This window comes from Pinus tabuliformis, chromosome 6, assembly GCF_031772625.1.
Source record: "Pinus tabuliformis cultivar Carrire ecotype Pingquan chromosome 6, CPIR1, whole genome shotgun sequence".
Taxonomy (NCBI): Eukaryota; Viridiplantae; Streptophyta; class Pinopsida; order Pinales; family Pinaceae; genus Pinus; species Pinus tabuliformis.
In genome coordinates, this window is record NC_142292.1 from 803,839,707 (window position 1) to 803,857,533 (window position 17,827).

Genomic DNA, 17,827 nt, shown 5'->3' on the forward strand with positions numbered 1-17,827 from the left:
CGAATAATATGCCAAGGAGAATCAACGACATAACGGACCATGCAGTAACAGACAATGCCAAATGATTCGCTCCCGCAACCACTCCTTAACTGCCATATGGGCCCGTGGGACTATGGTATCCTTTCCTTGCGCATACTCCATCTCCAATGCGGTTAAACAGATCCCGTTAATAACGGTTCCATCGATTTGGTAATGGAGAATTAACCAGTTGTCCAGTAATGATTTTCCCCATTCGATCTTATCAAGAATCAGTTCCGGAGGTTAAGGATCAGTTCCGAAACTGAATAACCATTCACAACTGTGAGTTACGTGAGGAATTGTAACTAACTCATAACTCATTTTATGTTGAGTTACGTGAGGAATATGACATACTCCCCCCCTTAACAAGAACACCGTCCTCGGTGTTCATCTTTCATCGGAACTTGATATTTTACTCATGGTATTACCATCTAAACCACACAAAATGTGATCCTTTCTCTTTGAAATCAACGATTTCATTCCAAGAAAAGACGACAAACTAAATAGTAATGATATAGTCATAATAATTATCATTAGTTTAAGCATCAATAGTCATAAGCATTCGTAATTGCAAAAATATGCAACTTCTAATCGCCACCACTTGGCCCTTATTCATTCATGATAACAATTCTCTGTGTCAACTTACCATTACTTACCATCTATTCTTGAAAATCATGAATACCTTCATGTAAACATTTAATAGTGGTTGGACAACTCTTCAACCTTCCATGGTAAGTAATTCCTGTAATATATGACTAACAATTCAATCACATTAGTCACTATACTTTGAGTCAAATGAAATACTTTTGACTAGCAATCAATTGTGCAATGTTAGATGCTTTCTAAATCACAGTACTTTTACAAGTACTTAAAGAGCACTAATACTAATCATCAAATGATAAATCACTGTTCCACGTGCATACTGAACGAATTCTCACCAAAGACATCCGCAAAGTACTTCGAGAAGTACCAAAAGAGCACATAGCTCTCTAATCATCAAAACAGTCAATCACTGCATCAAGCAAAAACTGTCTTAGCTCCCACTAAGATGTTCACAACTTTAATAATACAATAAAGGAATTAAAATTTCCAATTACTCCTTATTGAGCACTAAGCTCATTTTCTTGTTAAATGTGCATAACATATTTCACACAACTATATATAGAATTTATTTTCAACATATCATATAGCTGATTCATTCATTTCTTTAGCTATGAGCACCATAAGAGGCTAAAGAATTCCCAACCCATGGGAACTGGTTTCCACAACCAAATCGAGTCATTTTCACATCCAGACAGTTTCTTCGATAGGGACCTTACCAGGTCTAACATAGAATTCCACTGGCCAACCAGCTCAAGAATTCTAGGGAGAGGAAATCTGGGCAGGCAAGTACCATCAACCCCTCCGGGCAAGTGGCTGCCATCAACCCAACTCCGGGCAGACAAGTACCATCAACCCCTCCGGGCAGGTAATTGCCATCAACCCAAGGCATTCCAACCTTTCACAATCCGGGCAGACAAGTACCATCAACCCCTCCGGGCAGGTAACTGTCATCAACCCAAGGCATTCAAGCCTTTCACAATCCGGGCAGACAAGTACCATCAACCCCTCCGGGCAGGTAACTGTCATCAACCCAAGTATCTGCAACTGTCTGGCGTGTTAAATTTCTCTTTTATTACTCTTTCTCAAAGTAATTACACAATGAACCATATAATCATTATCATTACAAAATAAACATGCATGTACACCATGCATTTACACTTATCCCTCATCATGGGTCCACAACATCAAGATTGATGGGAAACATATCCATCATACACGTTGTATGCATGCAAATTTTCCAAATAACATAATTCATGCATATCATATAACATCATTCTTTCTCATTTATAATTGCATTTCACATTGCAGCAATTTATGTGATGCGTTTTCTTGTTGCCATTAAGCTACCACTACTTAATCCCATCAGCAACGTTAGTTATAAATGTGCATCAGTTAACACGTATTCCATTTCCAAGAATGTTCATGCATACAATATTGTCATGTGTAAAAGCATATGCAAATACTCATTAATGTATAAATGTCAACAACAGTTGAGTTAATACTCTCAGCATTCCCGATTTTTCCATAGTCTGTTGTTCCAATTCAAATCATCATTAATGGAGTATTATCTTACGTTTACTATGGCTAGCTTTAGTCAGGCATTGTTAGTGTAATTAAACATAATTTCTCTAACATACAAGAACATAACTCTTATGTCATAATGACTAATCTTTGTGCATACTATTGCTTATCATATAAGCCCTTCTTTAATGTATGCAACACTTATTCCCTTCACTAGAAGACCACCATCATTTCATACGACAAACCACATACCTCTTTCTTAAAGGAAGTCATTTTAATCCTCATTTCTCTATCTTCAGAGTGTGAGGGTTTCTCAAGATTCCCTTTCCAGAAATTATTAAAGATATCTATCTTTAGGCATAAAAATCAAGATACAAAAACAAGGATTAATTATCCTTTATGCATCAAAATCAAGCAATCAACACAACTCATCCAACAAGACAATCTCTCCAAGAGATTATTAATTTCAAAGAAGCTAACATGACCACTTTCTCTAAGTACACACCGACTTACAATTCCAAAGTCACAGTAGCTACCCATATGCAACATGTGTTCTCCTAACACAATTACCTTACTTCAATGCACATAGTTCTTTTTATGAAACAAGTAAGGATTTTGGTTCTTGTATGAACACTATTCTAATGTGTCTTTAAAGGAAAGAACCTCTATTTCCATTTTCAAGAACTTTCATAAAATCCTTTATCTTCATACATGAAGTATGCACACTCTTTTTAGAGTAAAACTATATTTATGTATATATATAATATACGCTTTCTTCAAAAAAAAATAGAAATGAATATCTATGTGCCTAGAAGCACATCTTTAGCTATCTTTTTCATGCATGTAATGCATAATCATTTCACTAGAGCTTAGAACTAACTAGAATCATAATGCAATTAGCATATATATATATATATATATATATATATATATATATATTCCAAGAAGCTTTTATCAATAAAGATACATCTTTTAATTCAAGAAAACTTGGCCACCTTCCATGCTATGTCCTCAGGACATTTATATGCCTCATCCTCTTTTCTCAAGAAGATACTTTGGCTATATTTAGCAAGGATTTTATTCCAAGAAAAACAACAAGAGACAAACATTTCTCTCACAAGACTCACATGTAGTCCTACTAGGAGGAACTACCTATTCTCTTTACCAAGAAGCATATAAAATAACCAATTCTTTTACCGCAAGTATTATCATATTTTCTCTACCAAGAAAACATATAAACAATCAATCTTTAACTGCATGCCTTAACCCATTTTCTTTACCAAGAAAATCTATAAAAGAACCATTCTTTTATTGCATGCATTCAAATACTTTCTCTACTAAGAAATCATATAAAACGTTCATACATGTTCTTCAAGTAAGTGAACAAGACACTTATCTTATCCTTGGGTCAACATGCATAACTAACAAGTTTAAACCACCCTTACCGGAAGCAATTGCTCTACTTATGCAATTAGAAGCATAATCTCCTAAGTGTCACACACGCACCAGAGTTACCACTTGATGCTAGATGCAACAACTATCATAACAGTACTATGTGACCTTTTCAGATTAATGACTTCAAGGAGACATTACGAAAATCATTAACATCAATACACTATAGTTATCATTTTCCAACTCCTTAAGCATGGTCAAAGGAATACTCACATGCACATCGAGCGCTTATCTAGTCATTAGAGTTTTCTGCAAGATTCTGATACCCAAAGCTTGCTCTATCTGGTCATCACCAGACTTAGCGATTCTTTTTCCCATCTCCGTCTGTCCCTACAGCACGGTCCTCTTCCTTTTCCTTGCTTCCTTTTCCTTTGGAAGCATCTATAGCTGGGGAAGGTAGTTGGAGTTTACTGACAATTGTATTAACACAGGTAGTCTATTTATGAATAGTTATCGCATGTAATCATACCAGGAATGGGTCCTCGAAATGTTACCCACTGAACATGCCACTACCCTTAACTTCACACTGGAATGCAATATGCATAAGAAATCCATCATTCCCATACTAGAGATAAATTCAACCATCATTATATCGAGGCTCTAATGGTTTTTATCTCCCAACAAGTAATGATTAACATAAGCACATACCATGTTAATGGATTTCAGTTAATTAGAAGGTAACCATCATTAAAACTATTAGGACATAAGCATATACTATTCATCATGCATTCTCATGGTGAAGAACTCTTCTCATAAACAACTAGAACTATAGCACAGAGAGAGTAAGAATCTTCACACACACATTCCATGCATGTGACATCAATCAAATTTTCTTGTTTACGAATTGTAGCAATCTTAGTCCAATTCAATTAATGCATATAAGTTCTATGGGTTAGTCATACAACACTAACCAATCTCAACTACCAATCATCTTCATGCATCCATGACAAGGCTAAATCAAAAGTTAGTTAGGACACTCAAGTCTCGCTGCTTGACTCATTGCATGTTTTTCAATATCTAAAGGGGTTCTTCTAATGTCCTTTTTAAAACAATTTTTCATCCTATTCAAGGATGTTCCCCCATATTTATATTCATGCATTGGCTTATTAAGTTTCGTTCATTGTAATTTCAATCTAGTTCAATATATGCATTGTTGAACTATTGCCATATGTGCAAATCAAAAGTTGGTAGTTGGTTGTCACTTCCTCAATGAGTGTTCAATATTTTTCTTAAGTGTAATGAGTGTTCAATTTTGTTTGTAAGTGCGACAAAAGTTTCATTGTCTTTTTCCTCATCAGGAATCCAATGTTATGAATGTAGTTATGCAACAACTTTATTGCTTACTACCCAAAGAAGTTATAGATATGAATCACACATATCATGCCAAAAGTAGTGTACTATGTAAATCAATATGTGAATGATTAAACTCATACCTGAGTTAATGCTCGTTGGTGGCGTACCTCAAATTATTTTCCGCTTACCAATTCCCAAAGGCGCCAGTGCTGCAACCTTTAGCTCTGATACCACTTGTCACATACCCCGATAACCTCGCATGTAAAAGTAGGGAGTTAGAAGTTTTTATGCAATTACCACAAGTAATTAATCAATTCACAACTCCACAAATCATCATTAACCGTAGATATACTATTCATTATATTCATTATTACATCAAGTAAATTTCCATCAAGGACAATAGGTTTCATAACCATTGCATAACCTTTATCATCACTGTAATAACATAAACTGTCTCATGAATCCATGCATCCATTTCTTGATATCCTTAATCATGTTAGATAATCATGTACTAAGACATTATGGTTGTCACATCAAATAAAGAACCATCATCATTAAGGACCCATCATTATCAACAGACACATAAGGCAATCACATCAATCACACCATAGAACACGGATATACCCTGGAAACCCCGTAGGGTGAAAACCAGCAAACGTTTAATCTTCTTATTAAACGCTCGTGAGGGATTTCACCCCTCACTCAATGGCTTATAAGGGATGCCATCCCTTAACCATTGTTATAAAATAATTACAATAAGTTATCATTAAGTTATAACATAACTAGCTACAAGCTAATACAATTTCCATGTAAATCTTTCACTTACATACCGCCACATACAATAATCCTTGTGGCAACTTATCCGCATGGAGCAGTAATCCTTTTTCTGCCATAATGTTAAACAGCACTTTCCTTTGGCACCATCTTCCATCGTTTCCTGTCAATGCAGTCATCAACAATCTTGGCAACAAGATTAGTTACAATATTATTCAAACAATAATCAACCTCTAAAAAGATCTTTTAATATCTACTCATGTGCATGAGTAAGCACAACATACTAGCTAACTAGTATTTCTATTCAAGTAAACTCATGTTCTATTTTCACAATGCTTATACACATTGGTACATATCTCTCTCTAGGAGATCTAACCATTAGTTTTACAAGTCCATGTTTCTTTTTTTTTTTAAAACATATAACACATTGGGTATGTTTACATACCAAGCAATAACTATTGTCCGCGTCTTGCACAAGCGACATAGTTTTGTTAACATATAAAGAACATGACACAACGACTGTTCTTTGAGCATCCATTAGCTTATCCTAATAGCTCTGCTTTAGTATATACAGTACACAAAATCTTTTCAATGAAACAAGTATGGGTTCTCAATATAGTAAAAGCACTATTTATTTATTCTCTTAAAAGAAAGAATCTCTAATTTGTTTTCCAAGAAAACCCCTCTTGGAATCCTTCATCATCATACTTGAAGTATGCGTTCTTTTCTAGAAAGAAACCATATTTTATATGTATATAAAACACACTTTCTTCAAGAAAGAGTCTCTAATTTGTTTCCAAGAAACCCCTCTTGGAATCCGTCATCATCATACTTGAAGTATGCGTTCTTTTCTAGAAAGAAACCATATTTATTATGTATATAAAACACACTTATGCATCTGGAAGCACATCATTAGAAATTTTCTACCATGCATGCAATGCATATCTATCTCAAGAACTTCGAAGTCAACTAGCAACACAAAGAATTTAAGCTCATTAGCAATTTTCTATTATGCTCAACTAACAACACAAAGAATTTAAGCTCATTAGCAATTTTCTATTATGCATGCATATCTATATTTTCCAGAACTTTGAAATCAGCTAACACACAAGCAATTAAGCTTATATCTGTTTTTACGAAAAACAACAAGTGACTGAAATTTAGCACATGGTAATCTTTCAACCATACCCAGATAAAACATACTTATACTTTCCTTTCAAGGAGGCGAACAAGATACTTATCTTATTCAGCGCAGGTTCATTCAGTCTTGACATTGAAGGTTCCAGAAACCGCGTAACACCATTCAGTTTTGTCGCATAGGCTTCTGAAGATCATTCTGCTTAATGCGTAGTCCAGACTTTTGCTTTCCAGGCGACGCAGCGATGTACAGCCGTTGTCTGCCCACGGCTTGCTTAATTTCTTTCTCTCCACATCAACAACCAAACGAAGGCACGAAAGCCCTAACCAAACCAGTCGATTCTTCAGCCGTAGAACGAGAAAAGAGAGTTCATCAAAGCGGCTAATGATTGCTCCCTCGAATCCTCACTTCCGGCTTTTTAGAATGAAAAGATGCGACTGTGTTTCAGCTTTCTCCCCCTTTGCGCGCTCCTTTTCGGCTTTCCAACACCCCATACTTCTCCTCTAACGCAGGAGCAGCCGTGGTCCCGCAAATGCCCTATTGAACGTTCAAAGTTTTTAGTTCGTTCTGTTGTGGGTTTGTATCAGTCCGCGTAAAGAATAAAATGGGGAACGCCCTGTATTATGGAAAAACCCGAATAATATGCCAAGGAGAATCAACGACATAACGGACCATGCAGTAACAGACAATGCCAAATGATTCGCTCCCGCAACCACTCATATTTCCTTAACTGCCATATGGGCCCGTGGTTCTTTGCGCATACTCCATCCCAATACTGTTAAACAGATTCCGTTAATAACGTTTCCATCGATTTGGTAATGGAGAATTAACCAGCTGTCAAGTAATGCTTTTCCCATTCGATCTTATCAAGAATCAGTTCCGGAGGTTAAGGATCAGTTCCGAAACTGAATAACCATTCACAACTGTGAGTTACGTGAGGAATTGTAACTAACTCATAACTCATTTTATGTTGAGTTACGTGAGGGATATGACACATTGTTTAGAAAATCTTCGGCAAAATCACATAATCAATCTTTTGTCGACGCGTTTCGAACCAACTAGTGTGGTTCATCGTCAGGACAAGTTGAAAAACAGATCCAGCTTAGCCTGTTTAAATAGGTAGAGCAGAGACACCAACGGTTACCTGACTAAGGGAGCAAGGTCAAATTCAGTTATATTAGGTATAAAATGAATAAATAAATAAATTATAATATAATAATAAATAAATAAATTTATATATAAATATATAAAATTAGTTATATTAGGTGTAAGATAAAAAATAAAATTATGAAGAATTATAAAATAAATTATTTATTTATTAAATAAATATATAAATATATAAATGAAGAAAAATAATAATAAATTATTTAAATAAATAAATATAAATTTATAAATTATTTATTTAATAAAAATAAATGGTATCATTAATAGGTAATTTTTTATTTTTATTTTTTATATATATTAGGTGTAAGATAAATAAATATATAAATAAAGAATTATAGATTAATAATAAATTATTTATTTATAAAATTATAAATAAATTATAATATAATAATAATTAAATAAATATATATAAATTTATATATAAATATATAAAATTAGTTTATGAAGAAATATAAAATAATAATAAATTATTTATTTATTCAATAAATATATAAATATATAAATATATAAATGAAGCAATATAAAATAATAATAAATAAGTTATTTATCTATTAAATAAATAATTAAATGAAAAAATATAAAATAATTTATTTAATAAAAATAAATGGAATCATTAGTAGGTAAAAATTATTTTTTATATATAAATTTAGTTATATTAGGTGTAAGGTAAATAAATAAATATATAAATATATAAATAAAGGATTATAGAATAATAATAAAAAAATATAAATATATAAATGAAGAATTATAAAGTATTTTTAGAGGTAATGAGGGACCATTCCTTATAATGAACAAATAAGATGGAAGAGAATAAAAGTAATAAAAGTAATAATAGAATTAAGTTGTTAATAATAATAATCATACTAATAATAATAATAGTTATAGAAAATAAAAATAATAAAGTAAAAACGATTACCAAATAAATTACTAAACAATAGTATTTAGTAATAGTTTATAAACAAATAACATAATTAATAATTGAGTTATTAAATAAATAAATAATAAGAATAATCGTACTAATAATAATAATAAAATCAATTAAATAAATAAATGAATAAACATAATAACCCCTAGAATCTAGTTACATTAGGTAAATATCATAATAATTTAGGGTTGTTAAAGTTCATGATTATGGTATATCATAATAAATCCTTTAAATTATTTTATATTTTTTCATTTAATTATTTATTTAATAGATAAATAATTAATTTATTATTATTTTATATTGCTTCATTTATATATTTATTGAATAAATAAATAATTTATTATTATTTTATATTTCTTCATAAACTAATTTTATATATTTATATATAAATTTATATATATTTATTTAATTATTATTATATTATAATTTATTTATAATTTTATAAATAAATAATTTATTATTAATCTATAATTCTTTATTTATATATTTATTTATCTTACACCTAATATAAAAAATAAAAAATAAAAAAAATTACCTACTAATGATACCATTTATTTTTATTAAATAAATAATTTATAAATTTATATTTATTTATTTAAATAATTTATTATTATTTTTCTTCATTTATATATTTATTTAATAAATAAATAATTTATTTTATATTTCTTCATAATTTTATTTTTTATCTTACACCTAATATAACTAATTTTATATATTTATATATAAATTTATTTATTTATTATTATATTATAATTTATTTATTTATTCATTTTATACCTAATATAACTGAATTTGACCTTGCTCCCTTAGCCAGGTAACCGTTGGTGTCTCTGCTCTACCTATTTAAACAGGCTAAGCTCAATCTGTTTTTCAACTTGTCCTGACGATGAACCACACTAGTTGGTTTGAAACGCGTCGACAAAAGATTGATTATGTGATTTTGCCGAAGATTTTCTAAACAAATTTAAACTTTATTTAAAAATAATAATTTTCATTTCATAATGTTAAACTTTGGATAAATTTTAATTTTTTGAGCCGAGAGGTTCGTTCTACAGTGCAGTATGAGGGATATGTGTAATTTGGTCTGTGATCAACATGGAATTGACACATGTCACTCTTAAAATAAAAATAACTTATTTTCTAAATAGGAAATCAATGTTAACTAATTCATGTAGTTATCAACTTCATATATATATATATATATATATATATATATATATATATATATATATATTAAAATCATATATAATAAAATATTCAATGTGGCTTATACTTAAAATTACATTAATAACAAAAAATAGATACACATGTTATGTAAATATTTTAATGTCAACTATGTATATATTGTATATTGTTTCAATAAAAAAATATATATATCATATAAGGCTATTTGGAAAAAAAAAGCGTATTTTGTAATTCGGTCATTTTTTAGGTATATGTTTTTTATCCAAGTCCAACAAAAGTTTTTTGTACTTACAAGTTTAAGTTGTACTCTATATAGCATTTAAAAATACAATTTAAATAATGAAAAATTACACATTGTATTTTGCACTCTAAAAGAAGTTTCCACTTGAAGAAATTTGAACCTTGTAGACTTTTTTTAAATGAGGGGGGGTGAGTCCCTTTGTAGAAGATATATATAGCTTTTTTTATATTAACCCAAAATCAAATTTTTTTACATATACACAGAAGCGAAATTGATTACAATACGCTGCAGAGCAGGGCTGTCATGCAGTGAGGGTCGAACCCGGGTGGGGAGGCTATAAGCCGGCCATCCCAACCACGTGGGATAAATGCCCAAGACTTATGTTATGTCCAAAGTTAAATAGATCTGGGATGGTTTTAGTCAAAGGAAAACTAATAGCAAATAAAAGAAAAACTAAATATGTAATATTGTAAGCATAATAATATCATATCAAATAACAAAACAATATCAAGTCAAAAACTAATATAAATCAAAAAACAAAACTAATATAAATAAAAAGACAAAATTATTACGATACTTCCAAAAAAAATTATATATCCAATTAAACATTTAACATTCTCTACATTAAAAATATGCACCCTAAAACCCCACTTTCAAGATATGTATCTTAAATTACATACAAAATATTACATTACATGTCAATTTAATTTAATGCTCTTTATATTCAATGTACAATATATATATCTAAAAAATAAAAAAATAAAAATAATCTACACTCAATTTTAATATATCAGTTTTTGATTTTTCAAAATTTTAAATGCTAAATCTAATTTAATAAAATGTACAATAGTGTTACTCCTCGAATAAATGCTTTGTAAGACAATGTTCATTCTATACAGAGTGAATACATTTCTCAAGTTCAAAAAATATTAAAATAATCTAAATCTAACTCAAAATTTATGAAGATGACATACTACGTTTGGTATAATCCATTCACGGTCAACGAATTGATTGTTTACATGTTTACAAAAATCATAGTTTCAAGGACACTGCCAAAATATTTGTTGCCTAAAATTTTCATTTTGCATATCCCAGACCAGTCACGAACTAATACTTATCAGCATCACTTTTCCATTTTTTTGGTTTGGGATACGGGAAGGGAAGGGCAGAGCTCAGAGTAATTTTTTATATAATATTATCTTCAAATTATTTGTGTTTATTGTATATAGTAATTAATGATATATAATGTTATTTTTCAAATCACTTGGCAGTTAAGACAAATAAAAGTTTTAGATGCAGATCTATAGCCACATATAGATATTTTTCACCTAGGGCCTGAAAGAAGAGTATTTCCCAAGGGAAATCACTGGATCCATGATATGGTGTATACTAGCAGTATGGATGCAGCGCACCAAGCAAAAGAGGCATTACTAAATAATTTCCATGACATCGCAATGATCTGGTCAGAAGGAGGAAGACAAAGAAATATTTATCATAGATATTTAGTCATCAACAGAACCAGAAACACGAATTGGACAATCACCAAAAATTCTCCTATCTTATGGCCACAAAATAATCCTAATCTTATTTTTCGTGACACTGTGTTTAATTTTGCAAGTTACAAAAAATTATGGTGGGATCTCCTAAATGTTGATGGAAAGAACGAAACTCATTATACTAAATTAAAATTTGGATCAATTAGGATCATGCAAAGAAATCAATTTTCAGGATGGTTAGGTGACTGGTGGAAAGATTTTGGAATAAATTGCACTGCTATAGATCCAATCTTTTATGAAAGTTATTTTCAGATGTCATGTGACAAATGCTCCCACAGAAATGCTATTGAGTGTTTCCATATTCCTTGTACCACAGTAAGTGATCTGCTGAAATATGTGCTGAATAAGCCTATGATAGTTCGACAGATCTATACAAAGGCATGGGATGGCCTCATTTATCCTAGAAATAGGTTTCCGAGAATTACAGCTCTTGGTGAGTCATCCTACAGTACTAGTTCTTCTTCATAAAAAGGTTTCCGTGGGTTTATCCAGAAAGCTCCACTGTGTAATTATGTTGTCCAGTCATGAGGACTATTCATGGCTAGTTTCCTCATGGGCCTTCACTGGTTAGAAGGCATCCACATTGTAGATAATTTGCTTTCCGTAGGATTGATTGTAATCTTGTAATAGGGAAAAGATTCTTTAGTCACGAGACTATGAGCACTTCTCCGACTTTTAGTGGATATTGAACCACATCTCTGTGATTGATAGAATCTTTCGTTCCCAACTTGTTGGTCCGATTGTCAGAGGTTTGTCCCCTCTTCTTCCTATAAAACAAAAGGATTCAAGGTCATTTGGGGCATCGAGAGTTGGAGTTATTGTGTCTTTTGGAAGTCGAGAGTCGAGAGCTTCTCCTGCTCTGCAACTGCGGACATTAAGTCTGATCTGCGTGCATCACGAGAAGAACTCAAGTCTTTAGGTGATCTGAGAAGCCTGCGCATCAGTGTGAGAGCACTGGTGAGAACCTAAAGTGGCCAGTTCATTAGAGTGTCTGTCTATATGTGTGTTTTGAGTGTATGTTCAAAGACAGAGTCTGTGTAATCACCAGGTAGCCTCCAGTGAGCTATCTCAGTATTGAGTAGCATCAATTTGGTAAATGTGAACACAGTCCATCTCTAGTATGAACAAACTGTAAATCCAATCTAATCCATATCTGAAAAAAATAATAAAAGAGTGTTATCTCATTTTCCGCTTCTGAGTATTGTGTGCTTTAATTTGTGTTGCTGAGATAGTAATTCTTGCATAAAAGTTCGTCACTACATCAACTAGCCGAAGGGACACCAAAGACCATGGAAGGCCAGAGGTGCCATTGTGAAGGTCTCAGAGTGTGTGAAAGGTTACTGGTAGTTTTGAGTTCATAACAGCAAGAAAGAAGAGGCTCAACAAGGCCAAGAGGGAGGAGACTCAACAAAGCGCACTACTGTAGCACTACTGTAGTAGCACTGTAGCTCAAATTGCAAGCTTTGTTGAAAGCCCCTGCTTCAAATTGGTATCAGAGCTAGTAACATCTGGTTTGTCGGGTCAGTACTCAATTTCTTTTATCACTCTATATAAATGGATCCAATTAGAAAGTCTATTTCATAACGTGATATAGAAGAGAAAGAGTCATCCACTCAAGAAAATCCCCTTCGGGATATGTTCGCCTTTGCATCTAGTAAGGTTTTAAATTGGAGTCCAAGGTTCAGGATTTTTGTGCAGCCTCTGATTTAATAGGCTTCTATCCTTGGCGTAGTCTTGATAGAAATTACTTGTTGAATTGAGGCTTTTGTGATCCATAACATTTATAAGTAGAACTTCGGCGTAAATCGCATAAAGAGAGACATTTGTCGACGCGTTTCGAACCAACCAGTGTGGCTCATCGTCAGGACAAGTTGAAGAAACAGATCTAGCCTATGCATGTTAAATAGTCTGAGCAGAGCCTCCAACGGCTATCTTGATCAACGGCTAACTTTGACTTAGGGATAGTAGTTAAAAAGTCAAAATGATAATTTAAATGGAGTTAGTTAGATTATAGATGTTGATTACGTTAATTAATAAAATCGTGACTTGTATGGGAATTAGTTAGATTAAAGACCTGACTTTTATATATATATATATATATATATATATATATATATATATATATATATATATATATATATATATATAAATTAGTTGATGGTTTGATTTAAAAATAAAGCAAGGGGAATTAGTTATGATAAAGACCAATATAAAGTTAATATTAAAAAATAAATAAAAGTTAGTTGAAAGGTATAAATCTAAAAATAAATTAAGGGGAATTAGTTATAATAAAGACCAATATATATATATATATATATAAGAGTTAGGTTAGTTAGTTAAATTTTTTTTTTCGTAAAAACTAAGTCTATTAAGAGAAAATATAGTACAACCAGAAGTTACATCCAAGAGAAGCAAGAACCTAGGCAGCCGGAAAGGATGTGCTATCCACCTCGGCTCCTAGAAGAAGAGAGAAGAGAGAAGAACATAGCAAGAGGAAACTGGAAGAACAGAGTAGCAGAAGCCAAGCATAGGATTCTACCCAACATGGGAAGAGTCAACTATGCGGCATTTTTTCCCTTTCTTTTTGCCAACTTTGACCCATTCAGGAGGGGACTGCTGAGCTGGCATGATTTGCAAACCGAGCTGGGCAGACTGAGAGATTTCCTTGTCTGAATCCGAGGTAGAGGTTTCATGATTTCTTTTCTGGGAAATTGGCTGGACTGACAAATTTTCAGGCTCTGCCGAGGGCGGATTTTGTGCCCTCATTGCTGCCTCTCCTTCCTTATTCTCCTCCTCTTCATCTGAGTTGAAATCAAAATCGTCCATGGGCGGAGGGTCATGCAGCTTCCAGCTTTTGGATTTCTTCTTGGCTTTCTTCTTTTGGGCAGGTATTGAAGGACAGGAGCTCTGTAGATGCCCTGTGTGGTGGCAGTTGCGGCAGCGGAAAGCTGTGTTCTCGTAATCCAGGTTCTGAGTCCAATGGAAGTCTCCAATTTTGATATTGATCTTGTCAGGGAGACCTTTGCTTATGTCTATTTCTGCACAGATTCTGGCATAGGTATATAAACCCTTTTCCCCTCTAGAAGTGTCTGTGTCTAGGAGGCGGCCTAGAGAGTTGTCGATCCCTTGGAATACAGCAAAGTGCCATAGATTCGCCGGAAGATTAGGAAGTCTGACCCAGATGGGGAGCTTGGTGATGATTGCTGTAGATGGATCGAAGTCTGGGAACCAAGGGGTGAGGAATAAACCTGCTGAGCCCCAAAACCATGGTCCTGCTTTTAAGGCCTTTTGGTAGTCCTCCTCAAAAGCAAACACTGTGATGAAAAAGCCCTTTGAGCATAACAGAACCTTACAATTATTGGTCCAGTTAGAGTGAATCCACTGGTAGAGATCTGTTGTGCGTGGCCATAGCCCATTGAACCTGCAAATGATGCCATGCTCTGCAAACTTTTGGGTTTGCTCATCCAGCGTTGGGTGTGTTACTTCAATGGAGGGGGTTTCCTCCAGTTTGTCCACCAGAAAAGGTTTGGGATCCTGTGCTGGTGGCACTGATTTCTCCTGCTTATGTGCATCTTATGGAGCTTTTTCCTTGGGTTTCTGAGAATGGACCGCATCTTTATAGGAAAAGGCTGCAGCTGAAGAGGACTGTCCAACAGCTCCCCCTCTCAGACGCAGGGATAAGGTGATGGACGCATTTCTTTGAATATTATAAAAGGACAGGGGACAGGAATCCTCTAATTGTTTACCTTCATAGAGGAGACGCTGATGGATTGTTGGAATCCCCGCCTTATCTTCCAGGCATAGCTTGAGATTCTGCACATGATCTGAGGATCTCACCCATTGCAGCATTGATTTGCCGGAGGTAAGTACAATCAGAATCTAAAACGGTTTTGAGATTGCTGTTCTCTGCTTGCCGCTGTGACCCTGAAGGCCGAGAGGACTGGTATATGCGCCTCTATCTGGGAATGAAGCCCTCCTGAGCCTCACGGTTGTTAGATCTGCAAGGCTATGCTTAGGCCATTCTTCCACTGAGTCTTGAGGGTTATGCCGAACACCTAAAACCTTTTCAACACATTCCTTTTGATCTGAGATCGAGATCAGGCCCCTGTTTGGGGATAAGACTCGAAGAGGCATTTTGTCAAACATTTGCCCTGCATCCTCCTCGGTTCCGAAAAGAAGAGGTAGCCGGGGCTGGTAGTGGATGTCCAAGCTTCTTAAATCCCTCACTCTCCAACTTCTTTCCCTTTGGACATCGCTGGCCGCTGCAATAGGGACGCCATCACTCGAATCTGAGCATTTTCGTATGCACACGCTTGCCCTTCTGCGCGGGATGACCCTTCCCATGGAACCGCCATTCGATCCGCCAGCAGATCTTCGAGGGTGGGTGAAGGGGCCATCAGGCCTTGGGACGACGGAAAGATTAGCAGAAGAGGCCTTTAGCTGTTCGAGAGCGGTGAGGCTGGCTGCCTTTGACTTGTTAGGGGAAACAAGAGATTCTTCTGACTGGGTTTCGGCCCTCGTATTCAGAGCATCGATTTCTACCTTCTTTTTTTTGGGCTTTACAATACCCGGCAATTGGGATCCCCTCAAACACTGGCTTGCAAAAGAGAAATCGTTGGTACCTGCAAAAGCCAAAGCAAACCTCGATGCCGTGGCCATGGCTTCCGTTCAATTCCAAGGTAAACCTCGACTAAATAGAAATCTCAGGTTAGTTAGTTAAATTACTAGAAAAGAAGAAATAATATTATTTTATATGGTGATTACTTATTGGTAGGTTAAAATTTTATTTTCCATTGTATTATTTTTTATTATTATTTATTTATTTATTTATCTATCTTATTTTTATTAATTTTCAACAAAAATTATTTAGATAAATGTATAAGTAATATAATTCAAGGTGATGTTTATAGTAATTATAAATTACCAATATGCTAAAAATAATAATAATAATAATACTAATATTTACGATCATATTTATATATAAAAAATAAAAAAATAAAAATAAAAATAAAAAATTTATCAGAAAGAAGCAAATAGAAAGAGCTCTAGAAAAGAAGGAGAAGAACCAAAAAATGCCTTAAAACAAGAAGGACAAACACTAACGACAGCAAAGAAGAAGAAAAAAGAGGGGGGGGGGGGGGGGGGGGGAGGAAGAGAAAAACTAGGATGAAAGGGCGGGGATCCAACATCTACTGATCTTCCAGCCGTCATCCCTATTGAGATTGTTTGGCCTTCTTTCAATCTCAATAGCTTCACGTAATTTAAACAACCAAGAAATCTTTGTAGCTATGTCTTGTCTATAATGATGTCTGGAAATTTGTTAGAGAATTCCAGAGCATGTTTTTGCAAGGAGACTTGGACATTGAATATAGTATGGCTAAGAAATTTAATGGAAGTTTGAAAGACTTCGATTTTCTTTTTTCTTAATACAAGACCATTCCTCTTTATTGTACTTACAAAGGTCTGTATGTGTTTAAAATGATCTTGCAAGTTTTTTGAAAAAATAAGTATATCATCTATATACACAATCAACCAATTGAAGAAGGGTTTGAATATAGAGTCCATCACCTTATGGAACTTGGATGGTGCATGCTTGAGGCTGAAAGGCATCACATCCATTGATAATGTCCTGCTGGGACACTGAAAGCTGTTTTGAATTTATCCTTCTCTGATATAGCAACTTGGCAAAATCTTGATTTCAGATCGAACTTGGAAAATATTTTTGCTCCTACTATTCTACTTATCAGATCTCCTTTGTGGGGAATTAGATATGTATTATTTGCTAGTACTGAGTTCAAAGGCTTATAATTGATGACTAGCATTGGGATGCCTCTGATTTGTTCTGCTCTTTAATTTACATAGAACCCATAACAATTCCACGGGCTCTCTGATTCTCTAAGCAATTTCTTACTCAACAGATTCTTGATTTCTTTTTCACAGAGCTCACGATATTCCTT